Source organism: Neofelis nebulosa, chromosome 6 (genome assembly GCF_028018385.1).
Source record: "Neofelis nebulosa isolate mNeoNeb1 chromosome 6, mNeoNeb1.pri, whole genome shotgun sequence".
Taxonomy (NCBI): Eukaryota; Metazoa; Chordata; class Mammalia; order Carnivora; family Felidae; genus Neofelis; species Neofelis nebulosa.
Genome location: NC_080787.1, coordinates 98,715,325 through 98,730,140, shown reverse-complemented (window position 1 = coordinate 98,730,140; position 14,816 = coordinate 98,715,325). Strand labels below are relative to the sequence as shown.

Sequence of the window (14,816 nt, the reverse complement as noted above, 5' to 3'; positions counted from 1 at the left end):
GCTCAATATTCTACAGTCACGCTACCCCGAATGCAATACGCCATCACCTGAGAGCTTGTTAAAAATGCTGAATCTCAGGTCCACCCTAATCTCCTGATTCAGAACTTCTTGCTCTTTAACAAAAACCCCAAAATTCAGTTTGAGAAGCATTGGGTAAGAGGCCAAGTGACACTAGAAACCTGGCTGTGCTACCTTAAACTGGGAATATTTAGGAGATATTGTAGGAAAATATAGTAGGGAAAATGAAAAAAAAATCAATACAGTTAATGTAGAAGGACAAAGCGTATTTTTCCTTTAAATAAAAATCCATGAGGAGAGAGAGAGAGCGTCATTTTGTAAACTCAGTCAGTACTGGGACTGGCTTTGTGAACCACGTGGTCCAAGTCTGCCTGCAGGGAGTTAAGTCAAAATCTTGACTTCGTCCTAACATGTGCCATTTCCTTTAAAATGCTGTGAAAAGAGTGAAACCCTGACAGGTTGAGCTTGGTGAAGGCTCTGTTTTTCCTAGCATGGAATTCTGTCAGCTTCGTGCTCATGTGGAGGGCTTGGGCTCATGGCAGGAAGACTCAGCAGGACACAGAAATGATTTAATGGACTGTGCAAATCTCCAAACTAGAGCCCACTCCCAGAATAGAAAGAAGCACCTGGGATTCTTGGAGTGCATTGTCATGGGGCCAAAAGGAAGGATGATACTCTGCGTGGTTTACTGAATTTGAGATTCTTTCTGTCGGCCACTCCACTTCTAAAAGAAAGAATTTAAAAATCTGTTGCCTAGCCAGAATGCAAAGTGGAATTGCCTAATATTTGGGAGAAAAGAATCGCATTCGCAAGTCAATAGGATATGAGGTATAACCAACATGCTTGGCTTTGATCCTTTCCCATCTTTAAAAATAAGTGCTTCTGCAGCCAGGGGCCAGAAATGAACACTAGGGTGGGGTGGTGTACCATATTCTGCTCTGTCCCTTCTATGCAGTAACTGTATGCAGTTTTGAATTTTTCCAGACATCATAAGGAATGTGTGAAAAAACCAATTATTCTGACTCTGTGGGAAGGTCATGGACATCCTTCTTTTCGATTTCTCCATGAAAGCAAAGGCAGACTTCAACTACAGGGAAAGATTCTTAGAGATGGCCTGCAGTCACAGACCTTGTGGAGAGCTGATGGGGACGGCAGTCCTACTTTGGACTCTGTCGGAGCTGGTCCTGGCATGTGAATGAATCTGGGCAGTAAGAGCCAAGCAGAAAGAGTACAGGTCTGGAAGCTAAGGTAGAAAGAAGAAGAAAAGTAGAGAGAAAATGCTCTAGAGTCCATGATCTAGAAGGATAGGCCAGGACAAAGTTCAGAAATCCCTCTTCAGCCACCTCAGCAAGATGATGGAGGTGCTTTTTTTTAATGTTTATTTTATTTATTTATCTTTCTTTCTTGGAGGGGAGGGTAGAAAGGAATAGGGAGGGAGGGAGGGAGAGAGAGAGAGAGAGAGAGAGAGAGAGAGAAATCTTAAGCAGGCTTCACACTGAGCATGGAGCCCAACATGGAACTCAACCCCACAACCCTGGGATCATGACCTGAGCCTAAATCAAGAGTCAGACATTCAACCAACTGAGCCACCCAGGCACCCCTGATCACCTGTTCTTAACCTCTCTGTCCAACATCCATGCATGCCAGGTTCTTTCCCAGTAGAAGTCATCGCCACTCTGATATTCTCTCCCCAGCACAGTGAGCTAAAGGTTGTCTTTTGGACTCAGAGCCCACAATATTTCCTTACAGATGTCTTCCCATTTTTTTTGTCATAGCCAGAAAGGCAGGTTATAACATTCATTCATTGGGTTCCTATAGCACATGTTACATAATTCTTTCTTAGAGATTATTGCATTGTCTTTTAATTTCTAATTTATACCCTATACACACCAATGTGGTGCTCCAAAGGAGACACCATGCCTTTCTTGTCCATGTCATATGACTAATTCTTGGCAATAAAGGATGGCATGTAGTAGGCAATATTTGCCAAGGTAGAACAAAAGTATTACCATATATACGAACACTTTTAAAATAATCTCTCAACCCTTTTTTACTTTTTTAAAAATAAAATGAGGGTATTACATCTACTAAGGAACCATTTGAAAAACTCACTTGGAAAAATGTGAAATGCATTAGCAGCCCAAAGTCCATCTCAAGCCCCTCATCTTCTGTAAGTTTTTGCTGACAGCTTTGATCCCCAGGGCTATCTCCTTTATCCACAGGACAGTTGATACGATACAGAGACACCAAAGTGTGCTGCCTTTTATTGCTCTTAATTGTTTCATACCTATAAATCTTATCTCTCCAGATAGACTGTAGTTCAATGCAATGCAAACAAATTCAAATCAGGAAATGGTTACTGGGCGACCAATATGTGTGAATCTGTGCTGGTACCAGTTCTTGTATTCACTTTACTTCATTTACTCAACAAATACTTGTTAAGCATTTAATTAGATGTATAATCACTTTTCCAAGAGAGATGACGTTTTCTTTTAGGTTTCTATATTTCTAAGAAAATTACTAAATTGACCAGACTACAGTGAGTGAACCTGGAAGTTGCAGCTCAGTGGTCCCAAGCCTAACATAGATTGACGTACAGCAAATTCACATGAGATTCTGATAACCTTGATCTCAGGAGGTCCCATCCAGGAGGTGAAACATGGCAAAAAGGGATTCTGAACACCAGTCCAAGCCAAAAGTCATGTATTCCTTAGGTTATAGGACCCCTGCCCTGGGTGAGGGAATACTATGGCCCCAATCCTGGAGAACACCTAGAAAATATTAAGGAAGGTAACTTAGCCAAAAACTTGGGACTTTTAGTTGAACCCTTATAGACCTTATGAGCCTCCGAGGAAGATGCTAGCAACGAGACAGCTTGTACCTAGAACCCCAGAATCAATACCTCCCAGGCTGCAAAAGAGGGCTGGGGGGAGCTGTAGGAGCCTGGGAATTCTGCCTGAATGTCAGATCTGGGGAACAGAACCCAAGTCTATGTTCCCCCAGATGGTGGCCCCGAGACCGCTGACCTTCCATCTGCCTACGTTCAGGGTGGGAGTGAGCCTGCTGGGAGGAGACTCAGAGAACCCAATGTCAGCTGAGTCAGGGAGAGAAAAAGAGGACCCCACGGGACCAGTAGCAGGGAAAACCAGAAGGGCTAAGGACCAGAAATTTAGCCACCAGTTGCTCTAAATAGCTCCTGGGTCACTAAATTTATTGCACCACATTAAAATTGTCTTTTTCCTTGTCTGTCTCCCCACCAGGTGCTAAGTTATAAGGGCAGAGCCTAGGTCTTATCTTGCTTATCATTTATTCTCAGCACAAAATACAGTGCCTGCCACAGAGTGGATATTCCAGATATATTGCCTAATAAATGAAAGAGTGAATCCACGTCAGGCATAAAGCAAATAAAGTCAGCCAAGTAAGGAAAAGTCAAAGTGCGGAAGGTAGAGATGTACCTGGGCCAGGCAAGCAAAAGGTCAAGTCTAGAAGACAAACTGAGGCAACACTGAATAGTGATTCTGTGTCTGGGCTTAGGCGTCAATCTTGGGTTTGAATGCTGCCTCTGCTTCTCTTAGCTTCTACCGTGTGAGCTCGGGCAAGTTGTTAAATTGCTCTGAACCTTGGTTTCTACTCTGTGAAATAGCAGTTTACACTACTGACCTCATGTGAGGATTTAATAAGGTAATTTATGAAAAAGGTCAGCTCCGTGCTAGATCCTGTACTCAACAAGTGGTTGCTGTTAAGGCAGGCAGGAAGCAGCAAATCCTGTAATTCCAATAGCTAATAAGCATCATCCAGAGTTGGTGCGATTGGAGTCCAGAGTTAAAGAATCCAGTCCCCGAGGCTAAAAAATAAATGAGGGACTCAAATGGAGACAAATAACCTAGGCCAAAGACTGAGGTGTCCCAGGCAAGGGATCTTGTATATCAGGCATGGAGGGAGAAGAGGGAGTGTAGCTTGAACTCGTTCCAATAGCTTTCTAAGGCCAGGGATCCTCTGTGCCTCAGAACAGGGCGCTCATAGCAAGTGGGCAAGTATGAGCTCATCAGAGAAGCTAATAAGTACACTTGGCAAGAGCAGAGACGAGAAAGGGTGTGAAGTCAGGCAGTTCATGACAGCCGGGCAAGGAAGGTGGTCAATAAATAGTTGCTGATAATTTGCTTTCATCGTTAGCACAACTGTTCCAAAGTGGGGATGTGCATAAGCTCTCATTTGATCGTGAAACTCAAATGAGGCACAGTTGAGCATCTTATTTGCGAAAATTCTGGAGAAAATGCTTCCTAAACTACCCCACTGTTTCATTTGTAGAATCACTGGGATATTTTATGGAATGTCTGGCCATTTGTCATTAATCTACATCCAACGATGTAGGAAGCACCACCTGTGCCAGCATGGAAACAATATTTCTTGGCTGAAATAGGAATGAGCTAGTAGAATGGATCTGGCACTTTTACCACTCTGGAGATCTTCTCTTGCCAGCCACCCCCTCTTATTAAAGCTGTGTCATGATTCTGCTCACAAAGACAGTGGTGATTCTGAAATTCTCCAGCTTCTTCAAACCCTGACTCGAGCACGTCGTGTTTGGGGGTTGGTTTGGGCTGTTTTTTTGTGAGTAATGAGTCTGTTTCTGAGCGTAAGAGCAACAGGCATCACGCAGAATGCAAAGTTTCCTTGTAAAAATGTCAGTTGCAATAAAAGGAATCTGGAGCCAGCCTGGCAGCCTGGGAGCTGTTACAGGATGAAGCCAGAACCTCAGCTTGTGTCTACATGACACCAAACATCCAGTGAAAAAGTGAAAAACTCAAGCAGTCATCCAGATGTTTTGTCTGCCTGATGCCAAACATCCTGATGTTTTCAAACATCCAGATGTTTGGCATCAGGCAGACCAACATCCAAAATATGGAAGCACCTAGGTATTTGTGTCTTGCAGAAACAGCCTTGGACCACTGGGCAGTGAAAACCAGGAACTTGGGCATCATTTTTCCTGTTTGTAGGAATTTCATAAGACCTTCATGAGAGTAAAGTGATTCAGTTTAAAAAGTGGAAAGAGCTTGGAGGTAAACACATAGTGTAATAGGGCTTTGCCAGAGTAACTGATACAAAGAAAAGAAACACATGACAAAGCCCACTGCAGCTCAAATGATTTCGCATTCTCTCTCCCAGCCGGTGAACCTTTTTATATGTCCATCCCTCAAATCTCTGGGAAGGGACAGCAGGGACCTCACCTCTGAAGCAAGTAAAAGTTTGAGTCTAATCTTGTATTGATAGCAGGCATCACTTACTAAACTGGATCCTCTGCTTCCCAAGAGTGAAGCTGACCTTCTAGACAGACTTCAGAAATTTTTTCATGTTCTCATGACCAGTCTGGTCATGCTGAAGCTATTTGACCTTCAAGCTGACCTATTTCTGGATATGCCCCCTTAGTATGAACATAAACAAAGACTGAGCCAGCCTCTAAGAAGACAGAGAGAGTCAACTGGGCTTTGCCAGGACATACTGCATTCTCATTTCTAGATAGGCCCTCTATCTCAGGTTGCTTCTCTTGATTCTGGCTCATGATCTATGCCTGCCTCTCTTCTCTCAATAATCCTGAGGCATCAGAAATGAGGAAGAGAAAAAAAAATGAAAGAAAGAAGGAGGGAGGAAAGGTAGGAATGAAGGAGAAAGACAGAAAGAGGGGGCAAAGAGAAAGGTCTTGAGAACAGCATGTGCAGCGGAGTTTAAAAACAACAACAAAAGGAACCATAAGAACAACCCAATAAAAGAATGAAACACAGTCATGGGACTGTGAAGAGAATCTGAACATCTGCACTTTTTCTTATTTATAACCATGTCAGGAAAACAGGAAAAACAGGGTATAAAACCTCAAGTGGAATTTTCTTTCAGTCCCAGTTTTGTTGGTATATTCCACTAGGAAGAAAGTAACCATTTTGATTGTCTTCTATAGGCTTGAAATATACAATTCATCATTGTCTCAAGCATCCTATGATTGTGAGTTAGTCGTTATTACTCATTGTTCTGTGGGGGAATTCCTCTCCTACCCACATCTGGACTTCTGCTGTTACGGCAAAGCGGAGAAGCAGAGACCGTCCGACCCTTTATCATTTCTGGAGTCGATGCATCCTTGTCTCTTTTGGGATGGCTCTTTGGCTCTCGCTTCATTGTTGTTGTTGTTTGTTACTGGTTGATTGAATCATTTTTAAACTTTATTGTGACAATGATAATGGCAATGATTGTGCTCAACCAAATTAGTTCATCGGTACCATCATTGTTAAGTCAATCAGGAGATTAGCAATGGCTACTATACACATAATTTGGGCTCCTTGAAGGAGACAGACATCTGTTTTCATTGGCAGCGTCTGTTTCCAGGCCCTTACTTGATACCATGTGCGTGCCGAACCCCTGTTCACAACAATAGCTTTTATCCTTGGGGGTTGGTAGTATACTTAATTGATGCCTTTATCTTTTCATGAGAGATGCCAGCTCACATCAAAAAAAAAAAAAAAAAGAAGAAGAGGAGGAGAAAAAAAACACAACAAAACACACTACAAAGGCTTGGCGTTTTATCTGCTAGAACTAGAGAACCTCAAAGCTGGACCAAGTATTAGAGAAAAAAATAAAGACTGCTTTCATCCACATTGCTGAAAAACTTTGGCCTATGTCCTCTCCCTTTTCTTGCCATCATTGAGAATTCAGTAAGTATTTATGTCTGAATATTAAAATCTGACTTTTGCCTTTGAGCAATACAAGTGTCAATCAAAATGGAACAGAGGTGGGCCAGGTGCATGTTTCCTGCGTGAGATTGAGTGATGCCGGAGACCGTGGCAGGGACCATTTCCTGTGCTCGGGGCCTGAGGGGAGGCCAGCAGCCTTCTCCAGAAAGAAGTGAAGTGTGCATTTTTATAAACTCTGGAATAAAAATCAGGTCAGTTGGTTGTTTTGTGGGGCTCTGCAGGCTGGGATACCTGCATGTTGGGAAAAGAATACTGTCATGTCCTGCTTCCTAGAGACACATCAGATTCTTCAGTAGGTAAATGGTGCTGCTGTGCTCAGAGTGCGGAGGTTTCTTTTACAAGAGAGATTGGTGCATTAAAATTATGGTTATTTATTCGTCCCCTCAAAAAGCACTTATTGAGTAGGAGAGCAGCGTGCTTTTGCCAAGAAAAACTCAAGACTAAAACCTGGATGATCAGGGTTCTGGTTCAGTTCAGCTGGAAAGATAAGATAAACACATGAGATATTTAAATGAAAGTAAAAGACCGTCCAAACTAAGTACTTCACTGGGCATTTGGTAAGATGAAATCTGTCTAAAGGAAAATAATGTTAAACACTTCCAGGATGTAATAGTAAGAAATACTTTTCAAAATGTGTCATCTTAATTATTTTCATTATATTCACTGCAATTATTTAATGTTTATTTATTTTTGACAGAGACAGGGAGAGACAGAGCATGAGTGGGGGGAGGGGGGGTAGACAGAGAGAGAGGGAGACAGAATCAGAAACAGGCTCCAGGCTCTGAGCGGTCAGCACAGAGCCCGATGTGGGGCTCAAACTCACGGACAGCGAGATCATGACCTGAGCTGAAGTCGGATGCTTAATCGACTGAGCCCCTCACGCACCCCCTATTTTTACTGTGATTATTGACACTTAGTCTCAAATCCAGGGATTTTTCCTAGGCGAAGACAAAGACAAGCATTAAGACGCAGGGTTTAGACAGCCACTTCACTAGTTGCTTAAATTACCTGTTTTCTTTCAAATCCAGCTACTTCCAAGTATATTTTAATCATTATATTTTCTTTTCTATTAATTATTACATGTCTACAAAAGGAATATAGTAATAATAAGCACTGATGTATGCATCCAGCTTCGTCAAATCTTAATATTTTACCCTATTTCTTTCAACTATTTTTTAAGGAAAAAAACATATTCTTTACTCAGTTGAAGCCATTTACATACCCTTCTCCTAATGTTATTCCCCCTCTTTCTGTCCCTCCTGGAGTTCTGAATTTGGCATTTTCCCGTGCACGTTGCTATACTTTTACAGTATATGTTCATATCCATAACTGTATATTACATGTTTTTAGCTTGGTTGAAAAGGTATTATGATTATGCAATTTGATTTTTCACTGAGTGTTGTGGTTTTGGTATTTATCCGTGTTGACATTTGTGTATGTAACTCACTTATCTTAATGGTCCTATATAAATGCACCACCGTGTATTTATCCCTCCCGTTCACAGACACTTGGGGTGCTTCGAATTTTATTATGACAAGCAAAGTTCTCATGAATTGCAAAAATAAGCTTCTTGGTGAATGTGCTAGAGTTTCTCTAGGGGCAGAATTGCTGGATCATGTAATATATGCACCTTTTACTTTCCTAGCTATTTTCTAATCCTCCAAAGAGAGTGTACTGACATACAGACCCAACAGAAGTATGTGAGAATTTCTGTTTACCCACCTCTCTGACAATGCTCACTACTGCAGGTACACAGTTGAAAAAAAGTACTATCACTGTTTATACACTCAAAATATCTGAAATATGACTAAGAGCCAATACCCACTTGTCACATTGTTGAAAATAACCTATTGTGAATTACCGCCAATATTATAAAAGAACCTGCAATGCCCTCAAGCCTTCCCACTGGGGAAATGTTACCCACCAGCCAAAGATTGTCTTTTCCTGAGATTCTTCAGTTCGTGCTCAAGTTTTAGAACCAGAAAACATTTTAGAAATCATTCTTCTTTTTTTTAATTTTTTTTTTTTACGTTTATTTATTTTTGAGAGAGAGACAGAGCGTGAGCAAGGCAGGGGCAGAGAGAGACACACACACATAGAATAGAAAGCAGGCTCCAGGCTCTGAGCTGTCAGCACAGAGCCCGACGCAGGGCTCGAACTCACAGACCGTGAGATCATGACCTGAGCCGAAGTTGGACGCTTAACCGACTAAGCCACCCAGGCACCCCCGAAATCATTCTTTCCAGCAGCAGCATTTAAACATAAAGAGTTATGCCCAAGGTCACACAATTATGATAATGATCACAATATTATGATTTATTTAGAAACCACTGTGCTCTAGGTGCTTTACAGATATTCTTAATCCTCATGACAGTAGCCAGAAACCATCACAAAGAGTTTATTCTTCAAAACACAGTTATTGTCACATGGCTGCTGAGAGCAAGACACTATGCTGTTTAATCCAAGCAAAACAAAATCATAGCCGACATGGTCTCTACTATCAAAAGCATGCAATCTGCAAGGGAAGGTGACACCACAGTACAAACTAGCATGCGATGGCTCAGACCAAGGCAGGGTACTGGGAAAGGGTCTTTCTCTAGCTAGGATCATTTAGGAAAACATCCTGAAGAAACTGGTATGGGAATTGGGCTTTGAAAGTTAAATAGAACTTGGTTGGGCACCATCCCTCCCTGGATGTGTGCTGACTGGGTATTGCCCATGTAATGACCATGAGATGGGCAGTGAGTGGAATCCAACAGTCCATAACCATATCCTGCCACCGAAATAGGTGCGTCTAGGGGTTAGGGGAGGACAAATCAGCCCAGAGGGGACTAAGGGGAAGGTCAGTGCGATGAACAGTACAAAAGATCTGGAGGGTCAGGCAACCAACAACTGGGGAAAATCCAACAAAACTACCTCTCAGGGACATGGCAACAAGACCTCTGTGCTTGGGCCCCTATGGCCACCTTTCTTTCCACTTTCCCCTCCTTTGCTCATCTGTTGGCCTCTCTTCTGTTTCTAGGGCATGCCAGGCTGGTGGACCCAGTAGGATCTTTCTCATCTGCAGTCTTCTCTGCTTGGAACAATTTCCCTGATTTTACACATGGCTGGCTCTTTCTGAACATTCAAGTTCAACCTGAGATGCTTTCCCTTAGCATCTTATCTAAACCAGCCTCTGCCTTCCTCTTCCTCCATCTCAGCAGCCCATTTTGTTTCCTCCATGGTTTTTCTTGTTCTCCAAAATTATCTTCTTGAGGTAACCGCTTGCCCTAGTAAGAGAGTGAATGAACTCCAGGGGAAGAGGAAATTATCGTTCCTGTTATGTGTTGTGTAACTGGCCTCTGGCACATAGAAGGCCTTCAATAAACCTTTATTCATTGTTGAACCAATGAACCACAATATTTAGTTTCCAAAGAGGCAAGTAGAGTATCAGAAACTGCAGAGTCTTTGGGGAAGTTGGGTCTCACAGGGATGGAGTGTATGGACAGGGTTATAGTAAGGGGACACTGTGGAAAATGTATGAAATAGAAGGTTACCATGAGGAACTCAAAAAACAAACATGTAGCATAAATTCAAGTACTAAGACTAAGGTCTAAGGTGGGCATTAGAATCAAAGCAGAAACCGAGGAGGGTGAACAGGCTAAATCAGTACCAAGAGACTTTCTACCACAGTCAGGTGTCAGGCAAGAGCTCTTTAAATCTTTCTTGCCTCAGCTCAGGGAGGAAAGGATGTGTGCATACTGCGACCTCATCCATTGGCAAAGCAGAGAACTCTGTGGTGGCTGAAAGCAGAAATTTTGGCAAGAGGGAGAGTGAAGATGGATATTCCAAGTGGAAGGGACAGCAAGAAGCAAGGCAGAGAGGTGATATGTGTCCAGCTTTGAACAGTGCCTGGCACCTCACAGACCACGAAAAACTCTTAAAGAAGTCGGTTCACAACTTCAGTCTGGTAGTTAGGTCAAGGACAGAGAGCCTGAACGGGGGCAAACCAGCTGGAAACTTATTCCAAAATCTGATTTTAGCAGTTTGGTTCCTCGCAACAGAGCCATGCAGGGAGAGATGCGGCACAGAGAATCCACAGGGCTTGATGACTAATCGATCATGTGTTTGTGGAGGGGATAGGTCAGGGACGGTATAGGAAAGAGGGAAATGAATCTTACCCTGCGCTTCCAAGTCTGGGTGACTGGGTGACACCTTAGGGAGGTAGAGAAATCCAAACGAAGAGTGAGTTTAGGGTGGAGCCAGAGGGGTCAGTGTAGATGGTGGAGGTACCTGAAGGCTTGGATTCAGCAGTGATGTTTAGGAAGTGGTTGAAATGAGACTGCAGCTCTGCAGAGGCCTGGAAGAAAAATATATCCGTGCATGTAAGCTACGTCAATCGTTGTCAGAAACAGGCAGGCTGGGATGAGAATGAAATTGAATCGGGATTATCAGCTGTGTAGTAAAACATAGCAGGACCCTGCCTATCCAGCCTCGTTAGTCAGTGGCAGAAAATATCAGGATTCATCTCAAAAACTATACATGTCAGGCTTCTCTGGACAACAAATCAATTCCTACTAAGCCTACTAACATCCTTGAATCGGGCAATTTACTTCTCTTAGGAGGCAATGCTGCCGAGTGGTTACGAGTGTAACAATGGAGTGGGACTAGCCAGCTTCAAATCCTGACTTTGCCACTCACAAGCCACGTGGCTTTAGGCACGTTGCTCAACCTCTCCGTTCCTTTATCTGTAAAATAGAAACAGTAATAGTACCTGTGCCCATAAGATTGTTGTGAAGTTCAAATGAACTAATGCATGCAAAATGTGTGGCTTAGACCCTGGCACACAGGATTGTTGAAGCTTTATATTGAGGACTGGAACACGGACTCTCATGTTCATTGCTTAGCCTAGGTGTGTTTAATCCCTGGAAAATTGTAGAATATTTTCAACACAAGAGAGAATAAAAACCCTATCAATGTTCATTCCATCAATGGAGGCCACCTGCTTAGACAGAAATTCAAAAATACACCACTTGGGCTTGTGGCAAGTCTATGGAGTCCTCTGCCTCGACACAGTGTAGCAACTCCATTACACTACATTCTCACAATTGAAAAAGCCCTGGGAGAATTTCAATGCTATTGTTTTAGAGACTTCCTTTCATCCTGCTTTGAATTTGTCCCAGTTCCAATTTTAGACAATAAATCATAAGCCTTTAAAAAAGGAGTTCCAGGGGCGCCTGGGTGGCGCAGTCGGTTAAGCGTCCGACTTCAGCCAGGTCACGATCTCGCGGTCCGTGAGTTCGAGCCCCGCGTCAGGCTCTGGGCTGATGGCTCGGAGCCTGGAGCCTGTTTCCGATTCTGTGTCTCCCTCTCTCTCTGCCCCTCCCCCGTTCATGCTCTGTCTCTCTCTGTCCCAAAAATAAATAAAAAACGTTGAAAAAAAAAAATTAAAAAAAAAAAATAAAAAAAATAATAAAAATAAAAATAAAAAAGGAGTTCCATTCAATATTGAGAAAAGGGAAAATGAATCCCTGTACTAGATGTCGGTCCCTGACTTGGGCAAAGTCTGAACTCTTCAGGTTGGTAAATTCAACTGTGGGGTGTTTTTTGGCTGGTTTGCTTAGTTTGCTATTGTATTTTAAACACGAAGGTTTATTTAAAATGAGTCCATCTTTCTGTTTTGTTCATAGTCGTTAGACCATCCCTAGCAATGAGGCTGTGGAATTTATTTGAATTGTCATTCCTCATTACCTTTCAAAAATGAACCCTTGCGATAGTAGCTTTTACAAGGATAATCTACCAGCAAACATCAGTAGGCCAGACATACTGGCAGGCCCTAGTCAATCTGTAACTGAAAACTAAAAGTGTAGCAGGAAATCCTAATAATGAAACTTGCAGGGTTATATAGCTGATGAAGCAGAAAACAAAAAGTAGGTGATAACTGCTAAGAAGTGCAACCTTGACAGTTGTCTTGTCTTTGAGGATTTTCTTAACGTGTGGGCAGATCTTCGTCTATTTTTGAATTCACTTTAGCTATCCAAAACAACTCTTGGCTCTGTGTCATTTTCCATCCTCTTCCAAGATAACACCTGCTAGCTATAATCAGCAGGGCTATTCCAACAAGCATTTTTTTGCTCTGTTGTCTTTCCTAAAGTAATAGAGTTCAGGTTATCATATCTTAGTGTCATGTGGAACTAAATCACACTCCAAGAAGAGATAACAAGATGGCCCAAGATGGGTGGGCATGGTGGGTGTGGACTTCGTCCCAGCCAAGGTCCCTTGCTCTCCAGGGGATCTAAAAATGTTAAGCTTAAGTAGTAGGAAGAGGTATCAGAGCTGGGTGGGGTGGGGTAAAGGAAATAAGAGAGACAACTCTGCCATTGGCTCAAAAAATACCTAGGCCCATCTGGTCCCATAGTCACAAACTGGGTGGTTTCATCTTGTTTTACCAGTGGATCCCAAAGTAGTCTTGAGTGATCACACCCTCCCCATAAGTCCCAGCTTTCCCTCCTCTGAAATGGAGGTCTTTACACTCTCTGCCAAGTGTGGAATAGGCCAAATCTGCACGTTGGTCAGAACCAGATGGTTTTTCAGATCTGCTAACTTACTCTGTGCAGCCCCACCTCACCCCAAGCTGACGGCTGCCCATGTGCCCAGGCAGTCTGCTGGTCTCTCAGTGAACAAAACTACCCAGGAATCATGGCTTTGGGCAGTGATTCTTTCTAAGGCATCTTTGGGAACCTAGAAGGCAGCGGACATGTCTACAGCACCTCCCTAAAGACCAAGGAGAACCCAGCTGTGAAGACTCAGAAGCTTGGTGGAGACATGACAGGTTCCAAATACAAAATACCTCTTTAAAAAGAAAATGAAGTCATTTATATATAACTGGAATCTGACTTCAGCTACTCACCCACCATGTATACATTTGAAGTCACGTAAGTGTGGCAGTTATTAAAAGAAAACGTTTCTAGGATTGGAGACTACTGTATTTTTACATCTTGCTCAACATACAGTAGCTCTGTAGCTATTGAGCTAAGAACATGGTATATAAGAAGACAGAAATCGGGCCCTAGAAAATGTGTACCTTTGCAGCCTCTCAGCATCACCAGCTTGCAGAGAAAGCGGCAGGTGCACCTTTCGCAGCAGAGGAAAAATCTTCCCCTCACAGGCTAGGGAGGTGATACAGTCTGCCAGGACTCAGACTACTCTTGAGTGCCTGGCACAGTAGCCCACTCAGGCTTCTGACAATCACAAGGCAAAACCAGTACGTTTACTTGCTACATGGAAATTAACTCATCTTCAGCACCTCCGGTGCCTGGCACGCTGGGGCCGTCTTGGAGCCTATCCGTGTTTTCTCTGTGCGGAAGTCTAGATTAGTACTGGAGACAATCCCAAAAGAATCATTGGGTCCGCCTACAGAGTACTCAAGCCGGAATTCCTAAGGGTCCAAGGGTCCCTTCAGATGAGCCCGTTGGTCTTGTATACTAACAATAGAGGAATCTGAAGGTCCTACAGATTATTGGATATATTCATACACATAGGGAAAGCTGTCTGAGGTAAGCTGCCTACCTCTGGTCTTCTCTTGAAATGAAGACCTGGAATTAAGAACATGCAACGTTGTATGAAACATACTGGAAAATACTGATAGCTGCAGTACCTGTATACACAGTACAAAAACGTACCATATTCTCCCCCATACTCATGGAGCCACAGACATCAAATATGCAAAGCTTTCTCTATGTCAATCATAGCTCACTGAAGTAGTTGAAAGGGTAAAAAAATAAATGCATTCTGTTCTACAATCTAGTTTGCATATATGTTCATGTGATTTCAGAGATTTTTGGGTTTTCTATTAACATTGTTCTAAACCTGTTTTTTTCCCTTCCCATCACACATGTTTGTTGGGGTGGGGGGAGTTCCCCTTAGAAGATACATTTCATATTGGACCTCATGTCATTACTCATTTTCTATCTTTCTCTAAACTCTGATGAGGACATCACTTACACTTGTTAGCTGATCATTTCCTAGGTGCTTGTTGTAGAATATAATCCAAAGCAAGATTTGAAGGAAATCATCAAAAAGTTA

The 14,816-nt window shown here is 42.7% G+C and overlaps 2 long non-coding RNA genes across 2 annotated transcripts in view; one reads left to right on the top strand and one right to left on the bottom strand.

Moving 5' to 3' along the window:
• LOC131514622 (uncharacterized) overlaps positions 1-14,816 on the top strand; it is a 284,232-nt gene that overhangs the window by 226,144 nt on the left and 43,272 nt on the right. The window lies entirely within an intron of this gene.
• LOC131514621 (uncharacterized) overlaps positions 9,121-14,816 on the bottom strand; it is a 40,685-nt gene continuing 34,989 nt past the window's right edge. Inside the window, exons 3-5 of the long non-coding RNA XR_009263170.1 lie at positions 12,690-12,879; positions 10,913-11,091; positions 9,121-10,021 (exon numbers count right to left, since the gene is read on the bottom strand). This is a non-coding gene — a long non-coding RNA (uncharacterized LOC131514621). The remainder of the gene's footprint in view (positions 10,022-10,912; positions 11,092-12,689; positions 12,880-14,816) is intronic.